A 14,731-nucleotide genomic window follows, 5' to 3' on the forward strand; every position below is an offset into this window, starting at 1 on the left:
GATGGCACAATATTTGATTTATTACGCACCATTTACCGTTGGCAATTTGTTATTTAGGTGTATGTAAGCTACGGTATTTCATCTTTACGTATAAGTAAACTACATGACGTGCATTTGAAATTATGCACCGCATCTTATTGAAGTATGAACGTGCGTACACATCTGTCCGTAAGACCGTATATCTCTCAAAAATTCAGCTAGGGACTTGGGGAATTCTGTACTCGCAGTAAACGTTGGGAAGAAGTGTCCAGAGGGCGAAACTGGCATCATACAAATGATGTAACCTAACCCCTATTAAATCTACGATTGCTCCTTTAGTGGAGTTGACAACAAAACGTGGATTACTCTTGAAATCTCGGAAATTTCATTCCGTTATCAATTCAAATCTTATAAGAATTGAATCGAACATAACATTTGCAGGGTAAAGGTACGAACAATCACGATTGGGAAGATTAATGAAAATGTAACTGTAATTTCTATTTCATTTTAATTGTTTCTGAACGTGGAATAAATTACTTTTATGGTAATCTTTTACATCCTTCCTCAAACAGTTTTTTTAGCGGATGTTTGACATAAAACTCTGTTTTTTAAGTTCTTTGTCGGAAGTTGCAAATATTATCTATTATGCTGATCACTTTCTGCGCGATCGGATCACAAATGAATTGAAATCGCTGTAAAATCGCTTCGCATTCTCTATGCAATCCGTGAAAACCCCCGGAGGAAATCCACAATCCCTCTGTGTGCGATGAGTGATCTCATCAACATCCAGAAATCGATCCTTTTGGACTCACAGTAGACCACAGTGCAATATTTTGGTCCTTGTCGTACAGTGACTAAAATACACACAATCGTGACAATTTATTGTCAAATATGCGGCATGTAAAGTACCTACATATTTTGATCTCTTTGAAGTTAGCGTGATTACTATGAATCTTACTGTATTTTTCGGTCCGTCTGTCTGTCTGGCATGGCTGGAGAGGGAACATGGATGTTCTGTGTTGCTTTTTCGTGCAGAATTAAGCAGTAACCATTGACACAAAGTATTTAGTTAGTGCTTCCAGAAGTGGTGTGAAGTTGGCACGGAGAACGATCACCCTGTACCTCAAAAAGAGGTGGACGTACTCGGTGCTGGGTTACTTTTTTCGTGCACTAATGAAGCACTAACCACTAAAGCATCGTTGAATAAGGGACGAGCCGTTAGAGGATCTTTCGGGGATGCGTAACAGTTTTTTAACAGCTCCAAGGGGCTTTTAAAACAGTTAGTAAACATTTAATCTTTGGTAGTGTAAAAGCAGAACTGTGAATACCAATTAATCTCCGTGGAATGCTTTTATGAGTCCCTAATGGCCGTTTACACCAACAAATTTAAGCAGAGCTTAGCTTAAGCGTAGCTTAAAATCCATGGCAACGATTATTGAGACAATGGTTGCCATGGATTTTAAGCTATGCTTAAATTTGTCGGCGCAAACAGCCATAAGAGTTCCAAAAAGTGTCGGGTTCGGTCTCGAAGAGACTAGTCAATAGTCTGTAAGAGCGCTTGAGATTCCCCAAGGGCTCTGTAGGGTTTTTAAACTCATTTATTCAAAACTTGTACCCATTTAAGTATCTTCAAACGTTTCCAAGAACCTTTCTCCGCCTTCATGTGCCTTTTACTAACTGTAATAGCCCCTAGAAGAATTTTTAAGGAATTTTTAAATACGTATTCATTCGAGTTCAATCAAACCAGAGCTTTAGATTTAGAATTTCTGGTTTAAGAGGAGATAAAGGACAAAACTTACGCAATGTAAAGGGTATAAAAAACATTTTTATTACTGAGCCAGCCGTGGGTAAATTAAAAATTAATTGTCACATTAAAATTTTTGCCAGTGCCGTCGAGGTTCAAATTGTATGCAAGTGAGGCCGTTACAACATCGGTAGGAACTGAAGCTGTACAACTGGAAATGGTGCTGTTCATTTGATTTCATTGTTGACTCCTCTGTATCCCGCCTGTCCAGTCCGATCCTGAATATCTAATTGTCGGAATTAGTTCTGGAGTATATCAACAACTTTATTTTGAAGAGTGTGGTGCTAATTTTTGCTTTATATAGAAGCTTGGGAACTGTAAAGGTTGATGTATGGTGTTAAATTAGTAAAAACATCTAGTTACAGAGTCGATAATCCGAATGCAGAGAGAGTTCATTTAACTTTTGGATTCGGATATTACATCTAAGGACAACACGAAATCTCCCAACCAGTTGCCATCGTATATTTCATTAAAATGAGACAAATATTACCGTTTAATATTAGAATAAAAGCTAGAAACTCAACCTCTAATTAAAATAAGCTAATCTTGCTGCAACCATATCCGGTTACGTACTTTAGCCTTTTGGTTAGCTATTATTAGTGCAATTGCCGTATGGTCTAATTTTAAATAGTAGTTTTGTATCATACTTTATGTCAAAATTACGATACAAGGGCGGAATAAACTTCGCACAATAATTTAAAGTGGATCAAAGGCACCCACGCGATTAACTCGGTTAGGACAGTATAACTAAATGTTTAATGACCGCATAAAGATGAAATGGCACGCCAGTCAAACGAAAAGATAATAATTATGAATTGCGGTACATACAAGTTTTTAGTGTTTGTCTTTATTATGACGGCTATAAATAAGTTTTTACTACAAACGACCTTCTTTAGTAAAACGAAATGATCCCGATGAACAGTCACTATTTGAATTCATGAACGTAATTTATGTACCTCGTTGACCTCTTTTATTTATGGGAGAATTCGCAAGTGTTCTTTACTTCTAAGTGCATCGTTTATAAGCCAGACGAAAATCGAAAAAGTTTTCGATTCTGTTTACTAAAAAAAGGATTGGAATACCCTCGGGAATACCTATACCATTTCATTTTATCACATAAAATAGTAGTAATGAGTAATGCTTAATGTAAATAAAGTAACTAAAAATTACCATAACGGTCATGATATCTACGATTACAAAACCAAACAAAATGTGCGGATTTCCAAAAAATTATAATAATCCTCGCCATTTTCCTTCTAAATTCTCAACACAGGAACCGTCGTCGGAGTAATTAAAGGTATGGTCCTTTAAGTTTGTCTCTGTAATATGAAATTGGGTTGTATAAACTGAATTGAGGGGTTATGAGCTTTAGGTCCTTGTTCCAAATAGTATAGTAGCTAAAAGCTCAATACCCAACAAAATTCCTGGCAAGCTTAATTTTTCAGGGTTGAATAATATAATGGTCCTTAGCTTAAAACCACATTTGTACCAAAAATGTACCCTCTTTAGGCGCCCCCTCACCCCTTATGCACTATATCCGCTCCTAATTAAGCTAGAGACGCGATCGGGACATCGTTGCAAAGAATTTTTAATGCATACTTAGGTATTATAGTAACCTGCAGCGGACCGTACCAGCAACCAGGGCGAGGGCACACGAAAGCGAGGGGTTGATCCAGTCCTTCATATAGGAAATTTCGACGAAATAGCGGGGAAATATGTAGGAAATGGACGATGAAATGGACGAAATAACAGGAAATGCTGGGAAATATGAGGAAATTATAAAGGAATGAGGAAATTCTATGGAAATATTAGGAACTTTTAAGGAAATAAGAGGAAACTCTGAGGAAATCTAGAGGAAATTTTAAGGAAAGAAAAGGTTTCTATATATAAAGAAGTCACGTTAATTCGGAGAAATTTTGTGTAACTTTGGGGGAATGCATTAAGGCAATGCTAGAAATGTTGGGAAAATTAAGGGTGGCATGGAGGGAGTTTTTAGGCAATGAAGGAAATCTTTGTCCTTTAAAATAAGTAAGGGAAATGCTTGTCCCACATACAAAATTTAAAAGAATTATTGGTATCAAATTGTTTTTATAATATGGACGAATTCTATCAATTTGTAAAACCTTAGTTTAAAACGTATTTGGCTTATTGTAAATCTTTTGACGTTTATTTTAGTGCTTTCGCAAGAACCGCACTAAATATTTAACCATAAGTTTAAGTTTTAGTTTTAAGTTTATAGGAAATTTCTAGGAAATATGCAGGCAATGGCCGAAATTAGAGGAAACTCTGGTGAAATATTAGGAAATTTTGCATTTTGCTTCTAAGAAAAATCTAGAGGAAATTATAAGGAAATTTCTAGAACCAACATTCTGAGGAAATATATAGAGGAAATTAAGGGAAATGGTGGGAATTTTTAGGCAATGAAGAAGATCTTTGTCCCCTAAAATAAGCCGTGACCAACCCCTCGCACGAAAGAGGACCAATTAAACTGCATTTTAAGATAATAAAGTTATACTTCATTATTTTACCTTTTTTATGTTCTAAGATAACCAGGGCAGGATTGCTGTAGGCGGTTTGCAAATCTCTCTACTTTTAACGTTTGGTTACACTATATATTTAAATATATTATGTTTTATGCACATTTCTGTCATATGTCGCCCAAATTGAGTTCGTTCAAGTTTTTGCGCAAAAAAATGGCGAAAGAAAGAAATATGTAATTAATTATGCAAATTTTGACTGGCTGATTTCTTTTTAAAAATTCAGACAGCAGCTTATTATAATAAATATGCATTAAAATTCTTTGTAACGGCGTGTTTGGGACAAATGTGGTTTTCAACCTTGAAAAATTCAGCTTGGCAGGAATTTTGTTGGGGTCAAATCCGTCAACTACTATACTAAAAAGGTTTGAGGGTGATTTTTCATGTTAGTATGAAGACCAGGAAATTTCAGTGTGTATGGTATAAGGGCATGAATAAGCTTTTACCCATTTTTTGGTTTATTAAGTAATTTTGATTGTAGGTGTCTAATCTCAGCTTCAATAAATTTATAGTAGAGCGTTGGACTACATAGCTGGAAGGTCGGGTGTTCGAACCTGGGCTGAGGTATGAATTTTTCATCTGTGGCAGAGATGAGAATTTCCTTAGATCAGTTTCGAACATTCGGCCGGCTACTCCGAATTAGGTTTTCCTGCAGTTTTTCTAATTCGTAAGGTCAATACCGGAGTTGTATAGAATAACTTACGACCTTCTGCATAAAAAGCATTGTGCGGGTCACTCTGTAATTGGGCGTAAGCCTGTTGAGAGCCCTGAACAAGAAACGTACAATAAATTTGATTTGATGATTATTTCTAATAGTAATGGTAGACAAACGTACTTCAAGCTCATTTTTCTCATTCTGCTCGATTGAAATACATATGTACCATATTTTAAAAAATACCCCTTTTCTAATGGTCACAATAGAAGGAACGATTTCTGTTATAGTCTATAAATCAGTAACTATCACATATTTACATGCGTAAAGATTAAATTACCTTTAACAGGCCTAGTACTTTCATTTTGCAAATATACACGAAATGAAGCAAACACAAAAAGGACCCAATTAAGAATAAGCACAAAAACGCAACCCTAAGTTTCGCGTCGCGTCGCGTATCTCAAACCCTAAAAGCCAACAAATGTTAGACTATTAAACAGATTCGGTATGTTAAGCAACCCTTAAGATCGTGCTCAAAAATAATAGGGCACTGTTTTACATGTACTTTACATGACGTCGTTCTATGTATAACCGACAGCCGCAGCAGGGGTTGTGTATACGTACGAGACGACCTAATCACTTCAAAGTGCGCGGTTTCCAGGGGAAAGACTTGCATAACTAGCAATAACGAATAGAAATCGTCTACCTGGAAAATAAGACATTGTGACAGTTTTCTACGTAAAACGCTGAAGTAGGTTATTGTGTTAGCTCGAAAACCCCTAATCTTCTTTCTACCCCTATACAAGACAATTGAAAAAGAAGGATAATAAGCTTTTTAGATTTGACATGAATGAGTCATCACGTGGCGTAGTTTAGCGCTTTGGGCCGGTTGCCAATAGAATGTTGCCTGTTCGTGGCTATCGATCTGCTTTAGATTTCAGGCTGTCACTTTGAGAATGTCACATTTCTAATATTGTACCCGCTATTTTTTTTTATAAACATAATGTTACAATCTGTTTATTGCTGGAGAACACGGAATAATAATTCATTCCCCTGGGGCTATTAAAAAAATTTGCATACGCACGTATTAGCTGGGAATAAATTATTTTAGGCCGTGGGGTCTGAAGAGCCAAATTTATGGATACGGACGATACAGTAAATTTCCGTGTCGCCTTGTGTTTGACGCTGATGTTCAATAAATACTTCCAAATATTATCTTCATTTACAGGCTTCATTTTGGATTTACGAGTACGTCGGTTTAATTATTAATGTTCGTACAAATACAACGTTTTTTTTTGGGCTCGGTGTATAATCAAAAGTTCCCTAAGTTGTAATAGAAAATGCTTTAGGGTTATTTGTTGTTCCTGATTTTTTCTAACGGAGAATAAACTAATAATTAGAATTAATGGAAATTTTGCCAGACGAATTTAATACATGACTTTGAGTCAACACATCTTCAGTTTGGATGTCAAGATGTTTGTTTTGACTGAATGGTTTCCAACTGACACTCGATGCAATAAAGTACACAAAAAAGGTTAATTTTTTTCATTCTAAAAGGGTGGCGACATAGCTAAGTTTATAAAAAAATTAAGCGAAATAATTGAACGCATTTGTGAATGGAAACGTGTAATTAAACGGTATATCTGGCCGCATTTTTAAAATCTCTGTGATCAATGTTCGCCAATTTCCCTGTCATTAACATTAATTTAATTTATCGTTATTTCCGATTTTCTCCGTCTCCAATTGAAAAAACTCGACTATGCAATGTAATTATATAAAAGAAAATTGGGAGATACTCAAATTTATGTTAAGAAAATACTGTCATAGTACAAAGAAATTAAAAAATCTTTTATTTGATTATTAAAATTAGTCAACAACACCTAAAATACATAGGTGTTGTTGAATTAGGTCGTTTTAAGACTAAACTATTAGAAGGTGTTAAAATACCGCAGAACTTACGGAGAAATTTGTTCGGAAAATCGAACTGTAGAACTACAAATATCCGTTGGAAGTATATTAAATTTCGTTCAATTTATATTTTCATTTCACTTTTTTACTCTACTCGTAATTGCATATGTTTTATGAAAGCGTCTGTTCTTGATTTGCAATTTATATTTTTGCGTTGCTCTTGCTCGCATCGTTTGGGTTTGTGAACTTGTTTCCGAGAAATATTGCTTATTTGGTATTTTAATTACAGTTTTGTGAAGTCGGCCGTTATGAAACGTTGGAAGTTTTTCATAATATCATTTCTTTTTCGTTTAATTAAGGCATTTTTTCTCTGCGGTATATTAAAAACGTCGCACATTGTTTGAATGTGGCGCGAGATATCTTTCAGCAAGCGAATTGCAGTGTAGAAATTTAAAATTCCTGTTGCTGTGTCATTATGTACTGCAATTGGTCGTAGAATATCCTTTCGCCAGTTTGCCTCTCTTGTGCCAAAAGGTGACCTTAATCCCTCATTTACAGAATTTTGAAATTTTAATTCTACACATCTCTTCCGGAGTTCATTATGAATCTTGTAAATTACTACAATTGAAAGTGAATTTTAACCAGTTGCCAGTGAGGTTAGGTTAGCCTAAACCAATTTGACCTAACCTAACTATCACTCTAATCTAACCTCACTAATATTTTATCCTAACCTTCAATCTCCTGGGTTTCATACTTCCGAAGATACCTCATCGTATGAAAAAGGACAACCTTCGTTAAACGACTGTCTGGAAAGTGGTCCAAATTTGAAAGAGCAAATTCCTTCTCTCTTGTTGAGATTCAGACTGAATCCTAAAGGTGTTATTAGTGATATTACGAAAGCATTTTTACAGATCAATTTACAACCAAGCGACAGTCTTTCTGTGATTTTTTTTGGTACAATCAGAATGGTATTCTTGAGATTATTGCTTCAGAGTATCTTGAAGGAAAATATTGGTTGGGACAAAAACATAGAAAGGGAAACCAAATACAAATTTCTTAAATGGCGAAGCTGCAACCGCCATTACGGTAATAAGTAAATGAATGCTGACGAATTTTGACACAAGGTTATTTAAGCTATTTCAATGAACTGGGAAAGCGTAATCACCCTGTATAAATGTGCGATAAAATGCATTTCAAAAGGATAACGGGAAATTCCATTCCTTGCTGTAGCATTCAACATATGTTAAATACTTCATGCAATGTCCACAATGCTTGCAATAAACGATAAAGTTCGCTTCTAGGTTTATAATATTAAAAAAAATGATTTAAACCGATTTCAATTAAAACGCGGAACAGAATTCTTAATTACACCGCGTTCAATCCCGAACAATTTTGCGGAAGCTTAATTGAATTGTTTTCATATAGACATAATTTCATTACAAAGCTTGTCGAGATTTAGCAGAAGAATAAATGGTAAATTATATCTGCCAATTTTCCGTTTCCAAACGGCACACGCTAAAAATCAATGGGTCTAACGAGCGCACGAAAAACAATAAACCTAGAGAAACAAAATCGACGTTACACAAAGATCGCTGTTCTTATTCGAGCTGGTTGAGTTTTAAATCGTTATTAAAATTTTAATAAAAAAAAAAACAGCTTAAGTATCAAGCGGAAAAACTCTACAATAAGAAAATATGGAAAACACACGCGTTCTTTCTTCGTTTCTAAAAATCAATAGTTAATAAACTCCCCTACTCTGCTCTTATCTCTTTTACACTACAAATGGAAGTTAACAGCATACCTACGTTGATTTGAGATACACAAACGACAAAACTTCCCGTGCAAAAAAATGTCGTACGTAATAACGACTTCTGTAATCTTCATTTTTAACATCTTTAGATGGCGGAAAGGAAATAGAAAATTCCAATCTTAATGAAATCGGCATTGTTATAGATTTCGTAAATATGTTAGGGGTGTCTTTACGTGACTCCGCGTTTCCCTTTATTTTTTTCCTACGGCGCACCTTCGCGCCTCGTAATGCAAATTTGCGCAGTCTGTTACGTTTACAAATTAAATAACCAACGCTAAAAGCGAAACAATGCGAGAAACTCTCTATTTTTCCATAATCTCAGAAGCTTCGGTGAAAAACAACGAGAAACCCCTTCGGGCGTTCCATTTCATTGAACACCGCATTGCCAGTACAATTTGAAAGCAGTTCATTTTCACTCAATGCTCTTTGCTATTCGCTAGATAAAAAACGCTATAAATGTACATCTCACCATAATAACAGTAAAAGCGACTCCCTTCTTTAGTTCGAAGAGAAAAACTCTTTAATATTTCGAAATAAACTGTTAAGTGGTCGCAATTAGCTCGCGCGGCAATTATTTTTTGCATCCCTTATCGTTAAAAGTATATACCGGGACAAAGAGGCGCATTAAGTGTAGAGTAGATAAAATCAAACTGGCAGCATACCAGAAATGTTTTAATCTAATTTTCATTTACCTGCCTCGCTGTTATAAACCGCAATATGTCGGTTTGAAGTTTATGGAGAATATAACAAGGGATTAACGGCGATGATATGAGGGCTTTTAATTGCGTAAGTCTAATAACATCCTCGTCCCGGCGTTTAATATTTAATTCCCCAATTAAAAACCAAGATCCCCGTCGCTAATTTTGTTAAAGTGTTTCCATTTTTTGCGCGTGTTTTGCCATATTTTTTCATCTTCCAGAAATGTAAATTCGCGTTCGTCTTTAATTTTTCTCATTGACGTCCTCTCGAGGGGATTTTCGGTAGTCGAACCTCGTCAACTAAACGTAAAGGAGTATTAGGTACTTAGGGGTGGTGAAGCCCTTATGAACAGAGCGTTTCCAATTCTTCATATAATGTGTTTTTCTGCTTCTCTTGCGTTTAATTTACAAAGTACGTTGTGGTATAATTTTGGTTAAGATCTGATTAGCCAATTTTTTTGAACCGTAGATGAACTCGAAACAATCGATAACCGCCGTTTACGAAGAGTAAGAACGTTTTATCACACAATGTTCAATGTATGTATATCGTGTAACTCCTCCGTGTCTCCACTCTTAGAGACCCATCATTGCCTTTGACTAAAATGGTTCTGGAATAATTTCCTTTTTTGTGCATCTGGTTTTACTAATCTTCAAATTATTTAGTTGCTTGTTTTCTTTCTATATCTCCAAATACTTGTGATTCTAACTTAACGATGTCTTCAATGTTATCCCATCTCCCCATTAATGTCTCTCTGGCAATCTCTTGTAACATTTTTTTCTTACATTGTTGTCATTTTCATTACTGGAGAAGTTTGCACCCCTACCTGCGATTTCAACCTTTCCGCTACGTTCACTTAAGGAAAACGGCGGCGTTTGAAAATCCTTTCTAAAAAAGGCCCTTTTTTAGTAAATACTATTGACAATAATTAAGGAATAATATTATGTACTTAGTTTTAATATCAGTCGCATATTTGAAGTAATTGGTGTCCAAACACTCCTAGCCTGAATCTCTTTGTACCTACTTAGCTTATTCATTACCTTGTGGAACATTTTGGCATCTTCACCCCCAGTTTTGGATTTCCTTCGTTTCCTGGTTCTTCTTCATGTGATAGCCACCTTTCTGAAACCCTATTTTAACCGCATTAGCATTTTATATTATATACGTTTATTGTTGTCTGGGCTTCACTTTGATGCTTCTTCATTTCGTGAACTCTGCATTTATTTCATGGACAAGGATGCCATAGAAGTAACTGCAATTTCTTCGTTGTCGCGAAGGAACTGGATACATACAAGTTTCTGGCAAGGAGGACGATGTTGGTGCTACAATTGGAAAATAGGCGTTAGGGTAAACCTCGACGTGCCACAAAACGGTTCAGACACGCAAGAAAGATTCCGTGCACAGTGCAGAGACAAATTCCAAATGCACAGAGTTTGTACAGGAGCAAACAAAAACACATATACAGGGTGAAGTTTTTTTCACTTTTACTATAGAGGTCTTGTAAACCGTATACAAAGTCGCCTCAATGGGAAAAGTTATGCAGAATTTTATGCTGATTAATTATCGTATTTATAATTTTTTGTACCTCTACAAATAGTGAAGTTATTGCTAAAAAAAAACAAGTTGTAAATCACCATATCGTTGGTCTAGCGCACAAAGGTGCTAAGTGAAAAATAGGCAATTTGCAACTCACAAAAATAAATAAAATTGCTGTATTAAAATAAGTTTTGTTTTTCAACGAATTATTTTTTTTTATAAACTGTACACAACTGTTTGATAATACAATTGAAAAAATTTGAATAAACCCTTAACTTCTTCATTACCTAATGTATTTAACTCATGTTGCAAAAAATATCACTTAACACCTGTGTGCGCTAGACCAACGATATATACATGACGAAAACGCATTTTTGATAATGCAGATCAGTATTTTATTAGCAATGTTTAAAATTATCGTTCTCACGAGTAATCTAACTCAAAATACACTAGAGCCTACACATCTACACTATATCAGAAAGCTTTTAGTGAAAATTTAAAGTCTCTAGCAATTGTAATTGCTGAGATCTCATCCGAACAGCCAGTCAGTCAGCTATAATATATATATATTTTCTTTTTTAAAAATGCGCTAAAAATGTCATTTTCGAAACAAACTCTTAGTAGTTTTTTCTCACCTTTTTGATGGCTCTAAAATAAAATTTTTATGACGTAGATTTCGAGTAGGTACATCAACTTTCGTATTTTGTATGGACGCCATATTGGATTTTGAAGTCGCTCGATAGAGAGAAAAATTACAAAATCGGCGATACCAAATACTTTAGTATTTTATTTGGGAATTGATCCTGAATTTTTGCCTTGATATTTACAATGTATTTCTTATGGCAATAATTCCATGGCTGATTATAATTGAAACCAAATTCATTCGTTTATTGTCTAGCATAGTCGCCGTCATCTTCTTCATTATATCAATTCTTCTTCACAAACACATTTCCATTCGTACTTGGGTCGCAGTTTCTTTCTAGGCTCGTAGTCTTATTTTTCCTTTAATTTACTTTTCTTATCTAATTTATTCGGTGTTATAAAGGGGCGTAAATCCTTATAACTCCACTTCTTATTCCCGACGTACCTTTACACGCGTACTCGGGCTCGCACCATCGGCTGCCGGTCTCGGCAATCTTCAATGGCTGGTTCGATTGACTACGTTCAATCTCGGTATGACATCGAGTAGGTTTGCTGTAGAATGTAAGGCGACAGACAGTCACTTCTTCCAAATTGAATACTGGTACCTTACACCCTAAATGAGTAAAAGCATTCACTAAATACTAAAACCTAATCAGTTTCGTTTCCAAGATAGAGCGCTACAAAAATTGGTACACTTTTCCAAAAAGTATAGTGGTGGGAATAGAAACAAAGGTATAGTTTCTTTGGTTAACGATGCATATAAACCTGTGTTTCTATTGGCTATTTCTTACTGATGTAATGATAGTGATAACTAGCGAATGCAATACCAGGATCGCGGGATCCCGAAATACCGGGATCCCGCAGCATTTTTGCGGGATTTGCGGGACTGAGGAATTTGTCGACCAAGGTGACGACTCTGCTTTGTTAATGAAACGCATAACGGAGAAGTTATTTTTAAATAATTGTTAAATTTTTTTCGTTAAAAAAATACTATGATTTTTGAGGCACTTTAGAAGACTTTTTGTGCTTTACAGGTAAGGTTTTTTTGAGTTCTAAGTTAGGCCGAAGGTACTTTTTTGTTAAATATTGTGATAATTAGCGATTTATTTTAATACAGAAGTTACCCGCACAGAATTGCTTATTTGCCAATTTATTTAAAGTTTTGCAAATACCATCCCGCGGGATTAACATCTAACAATCCCGCAAATACCGGGATTGAGATTTTGATGCGGGATTGCATTCCCTAGTGATAACATATTCGTATGTTAAGACGCCTTAGCACTAACAATGTTTTTTGGAAAGAGTCTGTCTTGATTATTTTCCTTCAAATTCATGTTTCCTTCTTCCTCCGTTATGTTTAAATATTTCCTTACCGAATTACACTTTCCTCGTTATATTTTCTTTCTTATCGTTTCTCTTACCTATTCTCCTCTGGAGTCATTAAACCCTTAAACATTTCCTTTTAAAGCGTCTTTCCCTTTAAGACATGACCAGAGACTTTATGGGAAACATTATTTAGTGTCGTCTTTAGAAACCTTAAAATTATTTTTTCTATTTCGGTGTCACAATGATGATTTTGTACAACTGTTTTCGGCCGAAAACAGTTGTACAAAGACAGTGATTATAGTCGTTTTTTTTGGTAACTCATTTCTTAAGTTGGCAGTTACTAGTTAGTACAAGTAGGTACTTCATTGGGTACTTCCATGTTTGAACTTCAAAATGTCAGTCTTACTACGCTGCCAACCTAAAACTTAACAGCATAAAAAGTGTTCCCAACATAAAACATGTTAGTTCTAATGTTCCCTATAGTTTCTGACAATGATTTTTTTAATTAAATTAAAGCACCGAAATAGAAAAAATAGTATGAAAAACGCGTGTTACAATGCTTTATTGTAATACTCCTATCTTGCGGACACTCGTGGCTACGCTTCGCGTCGCCACTCGTGCCACAAGATAGTCGTGTTACAATAGGTCGCATTGTAACACTTGTCTTTCAATATACTATTGGCAAATCATATTAGAAACTTCCTTAAAAACTGCAAGGATTATTACAATAGCTATTTGTGTATTAAGAGCGCAAAATGATATATTGTCGATTGAAAGAGAAAGTTGACGCGCGACGAAGGAGCGCGGCAATCTCTTGAAATCGACAATCAATTTGCGCTCGAATTACACACAAGATTTTTTCTACAATCGAGCAGTTCACATATTTCCAGAAATTTAAATTTTTCACACAAATCATTTTAATCTTATGCCTAAATGAAAGATGTCATTTACTCGTTGTCATTGGATACTCTGAGCAATGCATATTTGATTTATAGTTAATAATTGGGAGAGCGAGCGTTTTTTCTATTTTGTCGCTTATAAGCGACAAAGTGACATTCCTCGAAAAAGATGACGTTTGCGTTGTCAAATACGAGCGCAAATGCCTACTTTGGATATCGATTGTAGAAAAAGTATATATAATAATATATAATAATCTTGAAAATCGTCCTAGGAAACGTGTAATCTTTTTAAGAATCTTGCATCCAAAACTGTTGGTTGGATCTACAACTTTGGGTTCAATTACAAGTTTTAAGAGGTCCTCAAACGACCTAAAATTGTGGAAAGGGCCTAAATACAATTGTAAGAAATTCACTGGAAAACCCTTGCTTTTATTTTACACCTTTTTAATGAGCATCAGAAGGCTTTTGAAAGACCTATATCGACAGTTTTCCAGATTCGCTTAATACTTTACCAAAGCCCTTTAGCACACACCTTTTAGAGCTGGAAAAGTTGCAAAAGCTCAGGAAACGTTCTGGAAAGACAGTTTTGGAAAACCACAATTGTGATTCGAAGCTACGAATGTGAATGGAATCCACCATTCGAACAAACAATTACAGGCCGAATCCAAAATTGTAGTTCGTAAATCGTACGGACTATGGTTCGGTAAAAAGTGGCACTAATTGCTTGGCTTGTGGGTGATTCTTGTACACCAACGTATCCTTTTAAAAATTGTAAGCGTCTTTTTTACGCATACCAGAAATTTTATTTAAAAATAGTATATTAAGATACAAGTGTATAATCAAGTCTTTAAAGCACGCGCAACGAGTTTAAGGGCACGACGCAAAGCGGAGTGCCTTTAACGTTGCAAGTGCTTTAAAGACCAATTAAACACGTGTATCTTA

The 14,731-nt window shown here is 35.4% G+C and overlaps 1 protein-coding gene across 1 annotated transcript in view; it reads left to right on the forward strand.

The window, feature by feature from the left end:
- Positions 1–14,731, forward strand: part of LOC116173544 (discoidin domain-containing receptor 2-like) — a 91,055-nt gene that overhangs the window by 918 nt on the left and 75,406 nt on the right. The gene's annotated exons all lie outside the window — the stretch shown is intronic.

Source organism: Photinus pyralis, unplaced genomic scaffold (genome assembly GCF_008802855.1).
Source record: "Photinus pyralis isolate 1611_PpyrPB1 unplaced genomic scaffold, Ppyr1.3 Ppyr1.4_LG6, whole genome shotgun sequence".
NCBI classification, from domain to species: Eukaryota; Metazoa; Arthropoda; class Insecta; order Coleoptera; family Lampyridae; genus Photinus; species Photinus pyralis.